Below are 13,234 nucleotides of genomic sequence, written 5' to 3'. Positions count from 1 at the left end.
TAGTGTAGATTATTATTGTTATTGTAGAAAAGTTTATTATTGATAAATTTGATTTAATAGGGATATATATTCTTCAAATCTTATGATATGCTTGAATATATTGTTTGTACTGTGAATTAGCCTTAGTTTCCCGTTTAAGATTCATACAAAAATTATTTACTATCTCCATATTTTTTTAACAAACATACTTTTTAGAAATGAAAATAGAGGAGATGGTAATAATAATTTACAAGTATTGAATCTTGAATTGTCCGGTTGGACAGTTTAAGAAGAGTAATAACTTTTTCATAGTTTATTATAACATATCAATTTTAATATACATGTCTTAAATTTCACGAAAATTTGTCGTTGTGTTTTGTATTGATCTTCGGGTGCATATTTGATTGTGATTTATAATCACTTTCATTTCGTGTAACCTGAAGACCAATGCGAAATGCTGGCAAAATTTCGTGAAATTTAAGATATGTTGTTTAAAATTGATATGTTTAATAAACTAAAAAAAGTGAATCTTCTTGAATGGGATAGGGTCACACCTTGAATACAAACACGATCAAAGTGATCATTCAAGATTATTGAAATTGTGTAAACAATTTCAGTAAACATGCGTACGGATAGAGGGTGGATTAATTTACCACGCATCAGCACTGAGTACGAGAGAGGGGTAGAAGAATTTATAGAGTTTGCGCAACGTAATGCGAGTACAAGTGGTGATGATGAAGTCAAGTTCAGATGTCCCTGTGTGAACTGTTTGAATGGGAGGAAGTTGAACGCAACTGATATTAGGGAACATCTTATCTGTGATGGTTTCATACGAAGTTATACAACATGGATATGGCACGGCGAATTAACAGACTTTCCAACTGTCTCTCCAACTGAAAATGTTTATGATTCCACAATGGATATGGAAGATCAAGCAGAAGAAGACAACTTAGAGGACATGATCCGCGATGTTGGCGCAGAAGCTTTTGCCCAAGCGCATGTGTATGAAACGATGTCCACTGATGCGGAGACTCCTTTGTATGCGGGTTCAACTAAGTTCACACGGTTGTCAGCGGTGTTAAGGCTCATGAATTTAAAGGTGAGCAATGGATGGAGTGATAAGAGTTTTACAGAATTGTTGTCGTTGTTGAATGAAATGCTGCCAGATGGAAATACGTTACCCAATCGTAATTATGATGCAAAAAAAATTCTTTGTCCGATGGGTATGAAATATAAACGGATACATGCATGTCCGAATGATTGCATATTATATAGGAATGAGAATGAAGTTTTGATAAAGTGTCCAAAATGTGGGTTATCACGATACAAGTCAAAAAACAACGGTGAAGAAGGTGGCATTCACAGAAAAGAATGGTTCTGCTTTGAAAGTAGTTTGGTACCTTCCACTAGTTGCCAGACTTAAGCGTTTGTTCGCGAATCCCAAAGACGCTAAAAACCTAAGATGGCATGCAGATGAGAGAACAACTGATGGGCTGCTTCGTCATCCAGCTGATTCAAAGCAATGGAAAATTATTGATCAAGAATTCCCCCAATTTGGTGAAGAATGTAGAAATCTTAGGTTTGGCTTAGCTACTGATGGAATGAATCCATTTGGTAATTTAAGTACCAATCACAGTTGTTGGCCCGTTATACTGATAATTTACAACTTATCTCCTGGATTGTGCATGAAAAGAAAGTACATGATGTTGTCAATGTTGATATCTGGTCCAAAGCAGCCTGGAAATGACATCGATGTTTATCTAAGGCCACTAGTTGAAGACTTGAAGTTGTTGTGGGTTGATGGGGTTGAAATATTTGATGCCTTTGCTTCAGAAACTTTCATGATGCATGCCATGTTATTTTGCACCATTAATGACTTCCCAGCTTACGGTAATTTGTCGGGGTACAGTGTGAAGGGTCATAAAGCATGTCCTATATGTGAAGAAAACACTGCAGCTCAACAATTAAAACACGGAAGGAAGACAGTGTATATGCGTCATCGGCGATTTTTACAATCTAATCATCCATATCGAAGGTTAAAGAAAGCATTCAATGGAGAACAAGAGAAAGACAATGCACCCATTCCACTTACTGGACTTGAAGTTGCTGAGAAAGTTAATAGAGTACATCATATATTTGGGAAAACGTCGAAGAAGTCTTCTGTAACGACCCCTTGGAAGAAGAAATCAATATTCTTTGATCTTCCATATTGGTCAAAGTTAGATGTTAGACATTGCATAGATGTCATGCATGTTGAGAAAAATGTTTGTGATAGCTTGATTGGTACACTACTAAACATCCAGGGAAAAACAAAAGATGGAGTGAATGCGCGTTTGGATTTGGTTGACATGAAGATCCGAGAAGAGTTGGCACCAAGAGAGATTGGTAAACGTACTTATTTGCCCCCTGCATGTTACACAATGTCCAAACAAGAGAAGAATAAGTTTTTGTCTTTGTTTAAAGAGTATCAAGGTACCACAAGGATACTCTTCAAATATCAAGAGCTTAGTGTCAATGCAGGACTTAAAGCTTGTTGGACTGAAGTCTCACGATTGCCACGTCTTAATGCAACAGTTGTTACCAGTGGCAATTCGTGGAATTTTGCCCAAAAAAGTTAGGCTGACCATAACTCGATTGTGCTCATTTTTCTCGTCAATTTGTAGTAAAGTCATCGATCCTACAAAGTTAGATGAACTTCAAAGCGAAATTATCATCATCTTAGTGTCAACTAGAAATGTTTTTCCCTCCATCCTTTTTTGACATCATGGTGCATTTACTTGTTCATTTGGTCAGAGAAATAAAGTTGTGTGGACCAGTATACTTAAGATGGATGTACCCTATTGAGCGTTATATGAAGATTTTGAAAGGGTACGTCAAAAATCAATATCGTCCAGAAGGTTCAATGATTGAAAGATATATTGCTGAAGAAAGTATTGAGTTTTGCTCTGAGTATATGACTAAAGCAAATCCGATAGGAGTCCCTCGGACATCATGGTTGAGTAGATATTCTACAAGTAAAAGCATCCGAGGTGTGAATGTGGTGACGAAAAGTCGTGAAGAATTGATGCAAGCACATCTGTACATATTAAACAACACAGATGAAGTGATCCCATTTTTGGAAGCACACAAAGCCGTTGTAAAGGACAACTATCCACGACAATCAGAGAAATGGCAGTTGATGGAGCATAACAGAACATTCTTGTCCTGGTTCAAATCTGAAGTTTCGAAAGAATCACGGTCCTCTGAGACTTTGTTGTGGTTAGCAAATGGCTTGAAGTTTGATGTTGTATGTTGTACAGGCTACGAAATTAATAATTGCACATTCTATACAAAGACTTTGGATGATAAAAGCACAGTACAAAATAGTGGCGTCAGTCTAGAAGCTGAGTCGCTACAGTTTTCCACATCCAAAGATCAAAATCCTATAGTTGGATCCATGAGATACTATGGTAGAATTGAAGAGATATTTGAAGTTGATTACACTAAGTTTTCCGTTGCACTCTTCAAATGTAAGTGGGTAGACAATAAGAGTGGTGTCAAAATAGATGAATCTGGTATGACACTTGTTGATTTTCGAAAGGTTGGTTATAGAGACGAACCGTTCATCATGGCATATCAAGCAAGTCAGGTTTTTTATGTCAAAGATCCTGCGTCTGACCATTGGTATGTTGCTCTCCAAGGAAAAAGGCAAATTGAAGATAAAGAAGAGAATCTAAAGTAATATTCATATTGCTGACAACCATCCATTTAAAACGACAATAAATTTGGATGACGACCCTCTAATTGATGATATACAAGCAATACGAGAAGATCACAATGAGGGAATATATATATGACCAATCCATATGATTATGTATGAATTTCATGTTTGTGTAAATATTATGGCTTTTGTTAAATAATATATGTTATTTTATAAGTGTTTTATTTATATTTCATCTTATTTATTGTGACAGATATATGGCTGAGTCACCTCATTCGTCAGGCGATGAAGTCCCCACCACTTCTAGACGGACGAGAGGAGCAACGAGGTTACGACAGCTTATACTTAGAAGAAATGCAGGTAAGAGGACACCTGTCATTATTGACGTGGTCACTGGAGTTGCATCTGGCCCAAATGCAGATGTATTTAGGTCTTACCTTGGGAGTACTTAGCACGTGATCGTATCTCTATACTTACTCCATCCTTTGACCATGTTTCTGAAGGCTGATCGGAATCTCATCTGGCAAGATCTATTGGTAAGTTAAGCAATATTGCTCCAAATTCTATATTCATTATATTGATAAATCTGTATTGATATGCCAAACGTCGAGAGCTTAAGGAATAGGTGTTTATCTGCAATTGCAGAAAGATTTCGAGGGTTTAAGACAAAATTGACGTCTAGATATATATTTGGACCAAAAAGTAATGAAAATCCATGTTCCAAATATTCAGCAATTGACGAAGAAACATGGCGTCAGTTTGTAGAGCTTCGTTCATCTGAGGCGTGGCAGGTAAGTGCAGTAAAATCATTCAATTCATCATTCATAATTCTCTACCATGACAATTGTTTCATTTTGTCACAGGAAAAAAGGTCAAAAGCACAGGGAATAAGCGCTCAGAATAAAAATCCACACCTACTGTCTCGTGGTGGATATAGGAAGTTGGAAGAAAAAATAATGAAGCAGAAGTCAGATAGTAGACTTCCACTTTCTGAGGGTGGTGACCCTCCTCCTCCTCCTTCACCACCATCTCGGCACAACAAGTGGAAGTTAGCCCGTATGAGACCATCGGGCTCCTACACTTCCGAGTCTGCTAGAGAAATATCTGAAAGAATTGTAAGATGTCATTTCTTCAATCTGTACATATTAATTTTGTTATATATATTACATAGATCTTTCAAATGATTTTGAACTTTTGTTATGTGACAGGACTCCTTGGTTGAGCAGAGCTCCCAAGGTCAATTCACACAAGAAGGTCGTCAAGATATTCTTGCCACAGCTATTGGACGACCTGAGCACCCAGGACGGGTGCGTGGTGCTGGGACTGGCATAGGCATACGACAGTTTTTGGGTCTTCCTCGCGTCCATATTCATACGAAAAGATGAAGGAGGAAATAAGAAAAGAGATGACGCAGGAGATCACAAAGAAGGTTCGAGCAGAGTTGTATGATGAAGTTGCTGAAATGGTTGCGCGCCAGTTCCAGCAGCATTATGAGGATTATGGCAATCGTCCTCCGCCATCTCCTGTAGCGGAACATGTTGTGCCCCCTACAGGTAAACTTATTTATTTTTGGTTACTAATTTACTTTTTGCATAACCTAACATTTAATTTGACAGGTATAAGCGGTAAAGAAAGTTGCTCAGTTGCCGATGCCCTAGGGGACGACATGGATGACACTCGTCCATGTCAGTTATATATTCTCTCTGATACTGGGACCATGCTAGTGGCTCGTGGTACAGTTTATGAGACAGCCACTGTAGTGCATGGTGTACAGCTTGCAGAAGATGAGGTCAAGGTCACGGTGGATGAAGTTGTCATAGCGGATGCCGTTCTTCCTGTGCCTACAGATGAGTTCTTCACTGTGGAAGAAGCATTTAAGTCCTTTGTCGCCTGACCTAGACATTTGGTTGGTGATGTATCTAATCCCCCGGTAAACACTCGTACTATATACTTCTCAATTTTAATATTTACTTCTAATTGACGTTATAACATAACCATTTTTACATTTAACAGCAGATAGGTCAAGAGGGAAGTCCTCCACCGAAGAAGACTCATTTATCTGAGGATGACCCTCTTGGTGTGTTAGACGAGCTTTCTAAAATCATTTCAGATGTGCCGATGAATGTACACTGGGATTCTACTAAATTTGGAAGAGAAGCTCAGATCCCATTGTACTTGCATCATCAAGATGTTAGGGAGCTTGCGTCGGGTAGAGAAGAAATTAATATTACACTCATTCAGCTGTGGATGATGTAAGTTTATGAAAACTTTTATATATAATTCTATTTTATCAACTTACTTATATCAGATTATTTCTTCATTTTAGGTATATGTTTGATGTTAGTAACAAGAAGGGGTTCAACGATGTATATGGATTCATTGACCCCTCTATGACTCATGAAAGAAATAAATTTGATGATATCCAGACATACATCACCACCTGCTTTGGAATGGGGAAGGAGATATATTTTCTCCCTTATATACATGGGTAAGTGAAGTTTGTTAACTTCAACACATTCATTTATTAATTTTGGTATATGATTCATAAGTTATTACCAATTTCAGGTGTCATTGGCAGCTACTTGTGATCTCCATACCGGAGAACACTGCTGTCTGGTTTTGTTCATTGCAGAAGTCTCCTCCCAGCCCTCTTAGACATGTAGTAGATTGGTAAGAATCTCAATGTGTGGAATTTTTTGTTATATAAATGTATGCTAAAGGAATTTTTTTAATAGTTCCCTTGCAACACATATGATGTTATCTGGGAGATTTACTGCTACAGCTAAAAAGCTTGCATGGGTTGCCCTTAAGGTTTGGTATTTTAGTCCATACTTTGTTACATTTGGTTCCATTCAAATGATGTTACTTAACATTTTATAATTATGATGATATATTGTAGTGTAATAGACAAATGGGGTCATATGAATGTGGTTACTATGTTATGTTTTGGATGATGACCACCATTCGTGCACATTACACCACTGGATGGGAAACGGTAATATTTAGGTTTGAATTTTATTTTCTCTATATTTGGATTTCATAGACACTAATTGAAATCACTGTGTTTTATGCAGAGATTTAATAGGACTGCTCCAATTCTAGAGAAGTCAATTCAACTTGTGAGGAAAACACTTGCTAAATATGTAATTCATTTATATAATAGTATGTAGTAGATATTAGGATATAGTAAGTTCTAAGTTTATGTTTCTAAGTTGTTTTATGTTTTTCTACATTATTATAAGTTTAACATGTACATTGCATTGATTTATGCTTGAAACTTGATTTATGATTACATTGGATTGATTTATGTTTCTAAGAAGTTGATTTATGATTCCATTCAATATATTTATGTTTTAATATAATTTTAATTTAAAATATACGTTTCTGCATATTCTGGACTGTTCTGGTTATAAAAATATATGCAAGTCTGTTTCTGTGGTTGGGAATGTTGCAGAAACAGACATCATTTTTAAAAAAAAAAACGTACTTATATGCCTCGGTTCAGGCCAAAACCGAAGTCAAAAGACCACTTACGGCCTCGGTTATGGTCAAACTCGAAGCAGAATGTGTTGCGCAAGAGAAAAAAAAAAGAGTCTACTGCCTCGGTTGTAGCCTGAACCGAGGCAATAGAGTGAGACTTACTGCCTCGGTTAAGGGGAACCGAGGCATAAAGTCCTACGAAAAAATATTAAAAAAACCAAAAACTTTACGGCTTCGGTTATGGCTTAACCGAGGCCAAATCCTCTTCTTTTATGCCTCGGTTGGGAACCGAGACCAAAAGTATTAGACTTTTTACCTCGCCTGAATATGCCTCGGTTCAGAAACCGCTGCCTATAGACAAAAATAACCGGTGTCGTTTCCCCTGACTGCACTAGTGTCAGATATTCTTGAGTACTAAGATTATCATTTAGTACATGGAAATTGTACACTAGGTACTAGATGACTCTACATGATAATGTGTACCACATAGACCAAACGTCGATGGAGGATAAAGACTAGCTAAATCACAAAGACACCTAAACTTCGAAAAACATGACCGGACGACTCCAGCAGTACCGGACGACCTTATTTGATAAATAAGTTTTCTCTGCAAGGAATAAGGTAAACTATAATTAAGGATAATGGGCTGAGATTGGGCAAAGATTAAGGTGCAACTAATCTCAAGCCCATCTCGAAAACTGTAAATAAAGGTCAAAGGTAGGAGGTATGTGATCGCATTTGTTGTATATTAATACAATTGCTCTGATTACCGTACGACTTATTTGCTGACTTAATCATCGAAGAAGCTTTAGCAGGTACCCCTTCGGACGGTTGGAGCGAAGATGAAGATAAGGACACGATTTCTCGAACGACTTTGGAGAAGAAATTGTGAAGGTGTTAGAAGTTGCTTGACCCTATACTCGAAACATTTTGGCGCCCACTGTGGGGCTGAGTGGCTTGATTGATACCCAGGGGTGACCACGAGAAACATGAGTTCGGAAGACCCAGCAGAGATTATCATAATGCTGTAGTAGAGGATGGAGAAAATGCAATAACGTTACGAGGCAGAACTGGTCGCGCTTAAAGTTGAGACGCATCCAAAACAACGGGGGAAAAGACCGCGTAGGAGGGAGACAAGATTGTCCAGGTGGAGCAGACAGGGCAGAATACGACGCCTGATGGATCATGGCGGCCGACCGAAACAAAAGTCAGAGAAAGCGGGACAAAGACGCTCCCGGATGGGAGCACTACTGTAAGTAAAGAACTGGTGGTGAAAGCCGAGAACACGATCGGGATGTTGCCATTCAATCCTGCCATTATGGACGTGCACATATCTTAATAGTGCTTGACCCTATATTTGAAACCGAAATCACTAATAGAAGAACCATCTTCATCCCATCTAAGAACAGATCAATTGGGGAATCTGGGACAAGAACAAATAGGTTTACATGCCTATTGATAATTAGGTAATATCCCTTTGACCGGACAAGATTATATATTCAGTTACAGACTATAATTAAGGGTAATGGGCTGAGATTGGACCGAGATTAAGGTGTTACTAATCTCAGACCCATCTTCCAAACTATAAATAAAAGTCAAAGGTAGGAGGTAGGTGATTGCATTTACTATGTATTAATACAATTGCTCTGATTACCATACGACTTGTTTACTGACTTACGCATCGGAGAGAACCTTTGGCAAGTATCCCTCCGGATGGTTAGAATGAAGACGAAGATAAGGACACGATTTCTCGAACGACATTGAAGAAGAAATTATGAAGGTGTTAGAAGTTACTTTACCCTATATTTGAAACCGAAATCACTAATAGAAGAACCATCTTCATCCCATCTAAGAACAGGTCAATTGGAAAATCTGGGACGACAACAAATAAGTTACATGCCTATTGATAATTAGGTAATTTAAACAAGAACTAATATATATATATATATTTATTTATTTGAAGGTCCAATAAATCTCTATAAATACATTGACATTGCTACGTATAGACAATAATAACATTTATTACTCATAATTATACACATAATTATAGACTTCATCACACTAGCTTCTTTTAATTTAATTTTAAAATAGCATAATAAATATGAATGTAAGTCTCAAACAAGAGTATAACAACTACGGAAGAAGGAAAGAGATAAAAGAAATTTAAAATGTTCAAAGCCGGCATAGCTGACCTGACCACACCGACCCCTCCACGCATTCCACAGAAAAACAACACTTACAGACTTCATCAAAGTCAACTTTACTGAAAGTCAACTGTTTTCTTCACCGTGTATATATATACACACATATATCATCCCTTTGTATAATATTCATCGTTCTCAACACACAGAAACAACACAACCATATTCTCTCAAGATTTGTTCCACCCGTAGTACAATGGGAAATGCAGCTGTGTCCATGCTTTCACCAGAAAAGATCATCAGAATCGTTGTTGTCATCGAAACTTATATTCTGGGATGGTAGCACGAGATGTCTGAAGGGTAAGCACGTGGCTGGTGAGGTCATGTTTGAGTTCCCAGATAAGGTTGTTTGCCATGCAGATTCCTTCTTTATAGGACACCCAATTCCTGCTTTAGCATTAGAGGATGAGTTGATGGTGGGTGAAGCCTATTTCGTTCTTCCCATTCAGTTCTTCACATGCAAAACCATTTCTGTCTCTTCACTCTTGTCCTTGGGATCATCCCCTAACAAGGCCACTATCAAATTTGGGGAATGCGCTTTTGAGTACTTGAAAGGGTCCAACGGAAGGGTACTCATAAAGGTCATGCCTCAGTTCATAACAATGCTCATCAAAAGAGGTAAAAGATGCAACCCCACCACCACTCACAACAACTTTCTCTGCAGCACTCCCGAGTTGAAAAACACTATCAAATGCTTGTAAAGTCCAAGGACCAGGTTTGGTCACCTAAGCTTGATACCATTTCAGAGTACAAGGTTCGGTTTTCACCGTGTAGATTTTTAGGTTTAGAATGGAAGGAAAAGGAAAAGACAGAGGTTGTGTCTTCTTGATAGTTTTCATGTTTTGAAGTAGAGAGTTTTGAAATTTGTAACAAATACGTACTTCAATTCAGTACGGGACCAGTTCTGTTCATAATTTTTTGGTAGTGATATGATGATGGTAGTTGTTTGAAAAGTAGTCAAAATTGATGCTCCAAAGACTAATTCAACGGAGTCACCTGATACAAATCTGTAAAAAAGAAACAATAGAATAATATACTATACGTTAAAATGAATATTATGAATAAAACTTAATTTGTAAAATCCCACTCCCACTCTTCTCTTGGATTAATTTTTTTTTTCTCTAGAATTCCTCTCTACCTTCTCTCTAATTTCATTCCTCCAATTATAATCTCTTCTAGAGTCTGACCACGCACCTCCCATTTGTTAGAGAACTAAGGATCCATTTTAAGCTATCAATTTTCATAATAAGTTCTTAATTATTTGGAGAACTCTTTAATATTTTAATTTTCTTTTTAATTTCTCATTCTTATGAAGTTAGTTGATAAAAGTGATTTTCTCAATTAATCTTATACTAATATTATTTATGGTTTTCGTTAATCAAATATTGTTTAGAATTATTTGAATTTGATATTATTGTTAAGATGGGGATACAGTGGCTACATTATGTGCAAAGTTACTTAAACTAAATATTTTAATATAGTTGAGATTCTTCATGTTGAGTTAAAATGAGAGAAGGTGATATTTGACAAATTATTGTTGTATTGATAATTTTGAATTTGTTTGAAGGTTGTATTTCTTAAAGTGATTTTCTCTTTTTTGAAAATGTTTCGGTTGGGTTTGGTGGTTCCTGCTAAAACAATCCTGGTTGTGTTGATGGTCGGACGAATCTTGAAGACTGGGTGAACCTTGCAAACCAGACGAATCAAGCATTATTGAAGATCGAACACGCGGGGCTCAAGGCGGACGAACGCTGCTCCAAGCACTAGGTTGATGACCAATCAAACGTTTCTCCATGCAACCCAGGTGGTCATCCTTCTCCTCCACCAAGCCGGGCGGACGGGCACCTGTCAAAGGCACTCCGATGCTCAAGTCAGTAAAATGACTGAACGGTTATAAAAGATACAAGTAATGCATAATATGCAACGTGTGGAATTCGATCTGAAGTCATACCTGAGACCTCTATTTATACTAGTTGTGATGGGTTTTTACCTTTTGTCGGCCTAATGACAGCCTAATCACGACTTAATCTTCATTAGGGGCTTTAATGAGCTATTATCATTTGTAATCTAACCATGTGGTCAGTCTAGTGCTTGGTTGGCCGGAATGGTTGGTCGGATGGTATGGGTGGTCAGCCTGGATAGAACCGTTCAGTTCACGGGGTCGGGAGGACCATACGTATACAGACCTTTGGGGGAGTTGGACTCGGGAGATTCGTTCGGTCATCCTTGGGAGAGTCGACTTTAGGAGAACCATTCGGTCGGCTTGGATGTGCGAGAGACCGTACGGTACAGGGATCGTACGGTACACCAGCCCCCAAGCCCGAGCATGATGTTAATGATGCGAAGGGGTTTTGTAGATGGCCTTCCTGAAAAGGACGAGTTCTCTATTTTGCTTTCGTCTCTGAGTCTTTTCTGCTTGTTGAGTGGATGGAAGACAAAAGTGGGTAACAAATCGTGGAGATCCACTGTCGCTCAATAACGGTGAGGTGGGCCGGGATTCCATTTGAAGAATAACAGTTGTGAGGCAAAATAACCGAATGCTTGATGCCAAATTTGGCAAAGTACTTGAGGCCACGGATGGCCAAGCCATTGGGGCTGAAAAGTTAAGTCAAGTTATGATCGAATGACTGAGGGCAGGTGGCCGTGATCGAATGGCCGGGGCCGGATGGTTGATTCCCAAATTTTGCTAAGTAATTGTGGGGTCATGGACGACCGAGAAGGTCGAGAAGTTGAGGCCTTTGGATGCCAAGTTGAGGCCGAAGAGGCCGAACGGTCAAGGCCTTTTGGAGGCCGAGAAGTTGAAGCCTTTGAAGGCCGAACGGTTGAGGCCATTGGAGGCCGAGAAGTTTAGGCAGAGGAGGCCAAGCAAATGAGGTCATTCGAGGTCAAGAATCTGAGGCCTTTGGGAGGTCGAGAATTGGGGGCCATCAGGGGCCAAGTTGAGGCCGAACGGTTGAGGCCTTTGGTGGCCGAGAGGTTGAGGCCTTTGGAGGCTGAGAAGTTGAGGCCAAGGGGGCCAAACAAATGAGGCCATTCGAGGTCAAAAATTTGAGGTCTTTGGGAGGCCGAGAATTTGGGGCCATCAAGGGCCAAGTTGAGGCCGAACGCTAGAGGCTGTGAAGTTGAGACCAAGCTATGGCCGCCAAGTTGAGACCAATGGATGGCCTTTCAGGCCTTTGGAGGTTGAAAAGATGAAGGCCTTTGGAGGTCGAATGGTTGAGGCTAAGCAATGGTGGAACGATTGAGGCCTTTGGGGGTCGAAAAGGTGAAGGCCTTTGGGGGCCGAATGGTTTAGGCCTAGTAGTGGCCGAACGATTGAGACCATTGGAGGCCGAGTTGAGGCCAATGGATGGCCTTTGATGGCCGAATGGTTTGAGGCCTTTGGAGGCCGAAAAGCTGATGGCCTTTGGAGGCCGAATGGTTGAGGCCAAGCAGCGGCCGAACGGTTGAGGCCTTTGGAGGCCGAGCTGAGGCCTTTTGAAACGCCTCGAATGACAAGGTGTCCTGTTCATCGCCTGGCCAAGCTGATAGGAGTGAAGTTTCGTTCATCAACTTGGGTTTTGATGCGTTCCAGGGGGTAGGGGTTCCTCTTGGGAACTTGTCGTTCACCGCCCGACCAAGTTGACAGGAGTGAAACTCCGTTCATCAACTTGGGTTTTAATGCATTTCAAGGGGTAGGGGTTCCTGTTGGGAACTTGTCGTGCACCGCCCGACCAAGTTGATAAGAGTGAAACTCCGTTCATCAACTTGGGTTTTGATGCGTTCCGGGGGGTAGGGTTTCCTCTTGGAAACTTGTCATTCACCGCCCGGCCAATTTGACAGGAGTGAAACTCCGTTCATCAACTTGGGTTTTGATGCGTTCTGGGGTAGGGGT

General features: G+C 39.5%; 1 pseudogene; it reads left to right on the top strand.

Moving 5' to 3' along the window:
* The first annotated feature begins 9,327 nt into the window (after positions 1 to 9,327).
* LOC148201002 (uncharacterized) lies at positions 9,328 to 10,397 on the top strand (annotated as a pseudogene).
* Positions 10,398 to 13,234: the final 2,837 nt, after the last annotated feature.

This window comes from Vigna umbellata, chromosome 4, assembly GCF_029865625.1.
Source record: "Vigna umbellata cultivar VRB3 chromosome 4, Vumbellata_1.0, whole genome shotgun sequence".
In the NCBI taxonomy this organism is placed as follows: Eukaryota; Viridiplantae; Streptophyta; class Magnoliopsida; order Fabales; family Fabaceae; genus Vigna; species Vigna umbellata.
The sequence above is the reverse complement of the archived record's forward strand: the minus strand, read 5'-3'. Positions and strand labels throughout refer to the sequence as shown.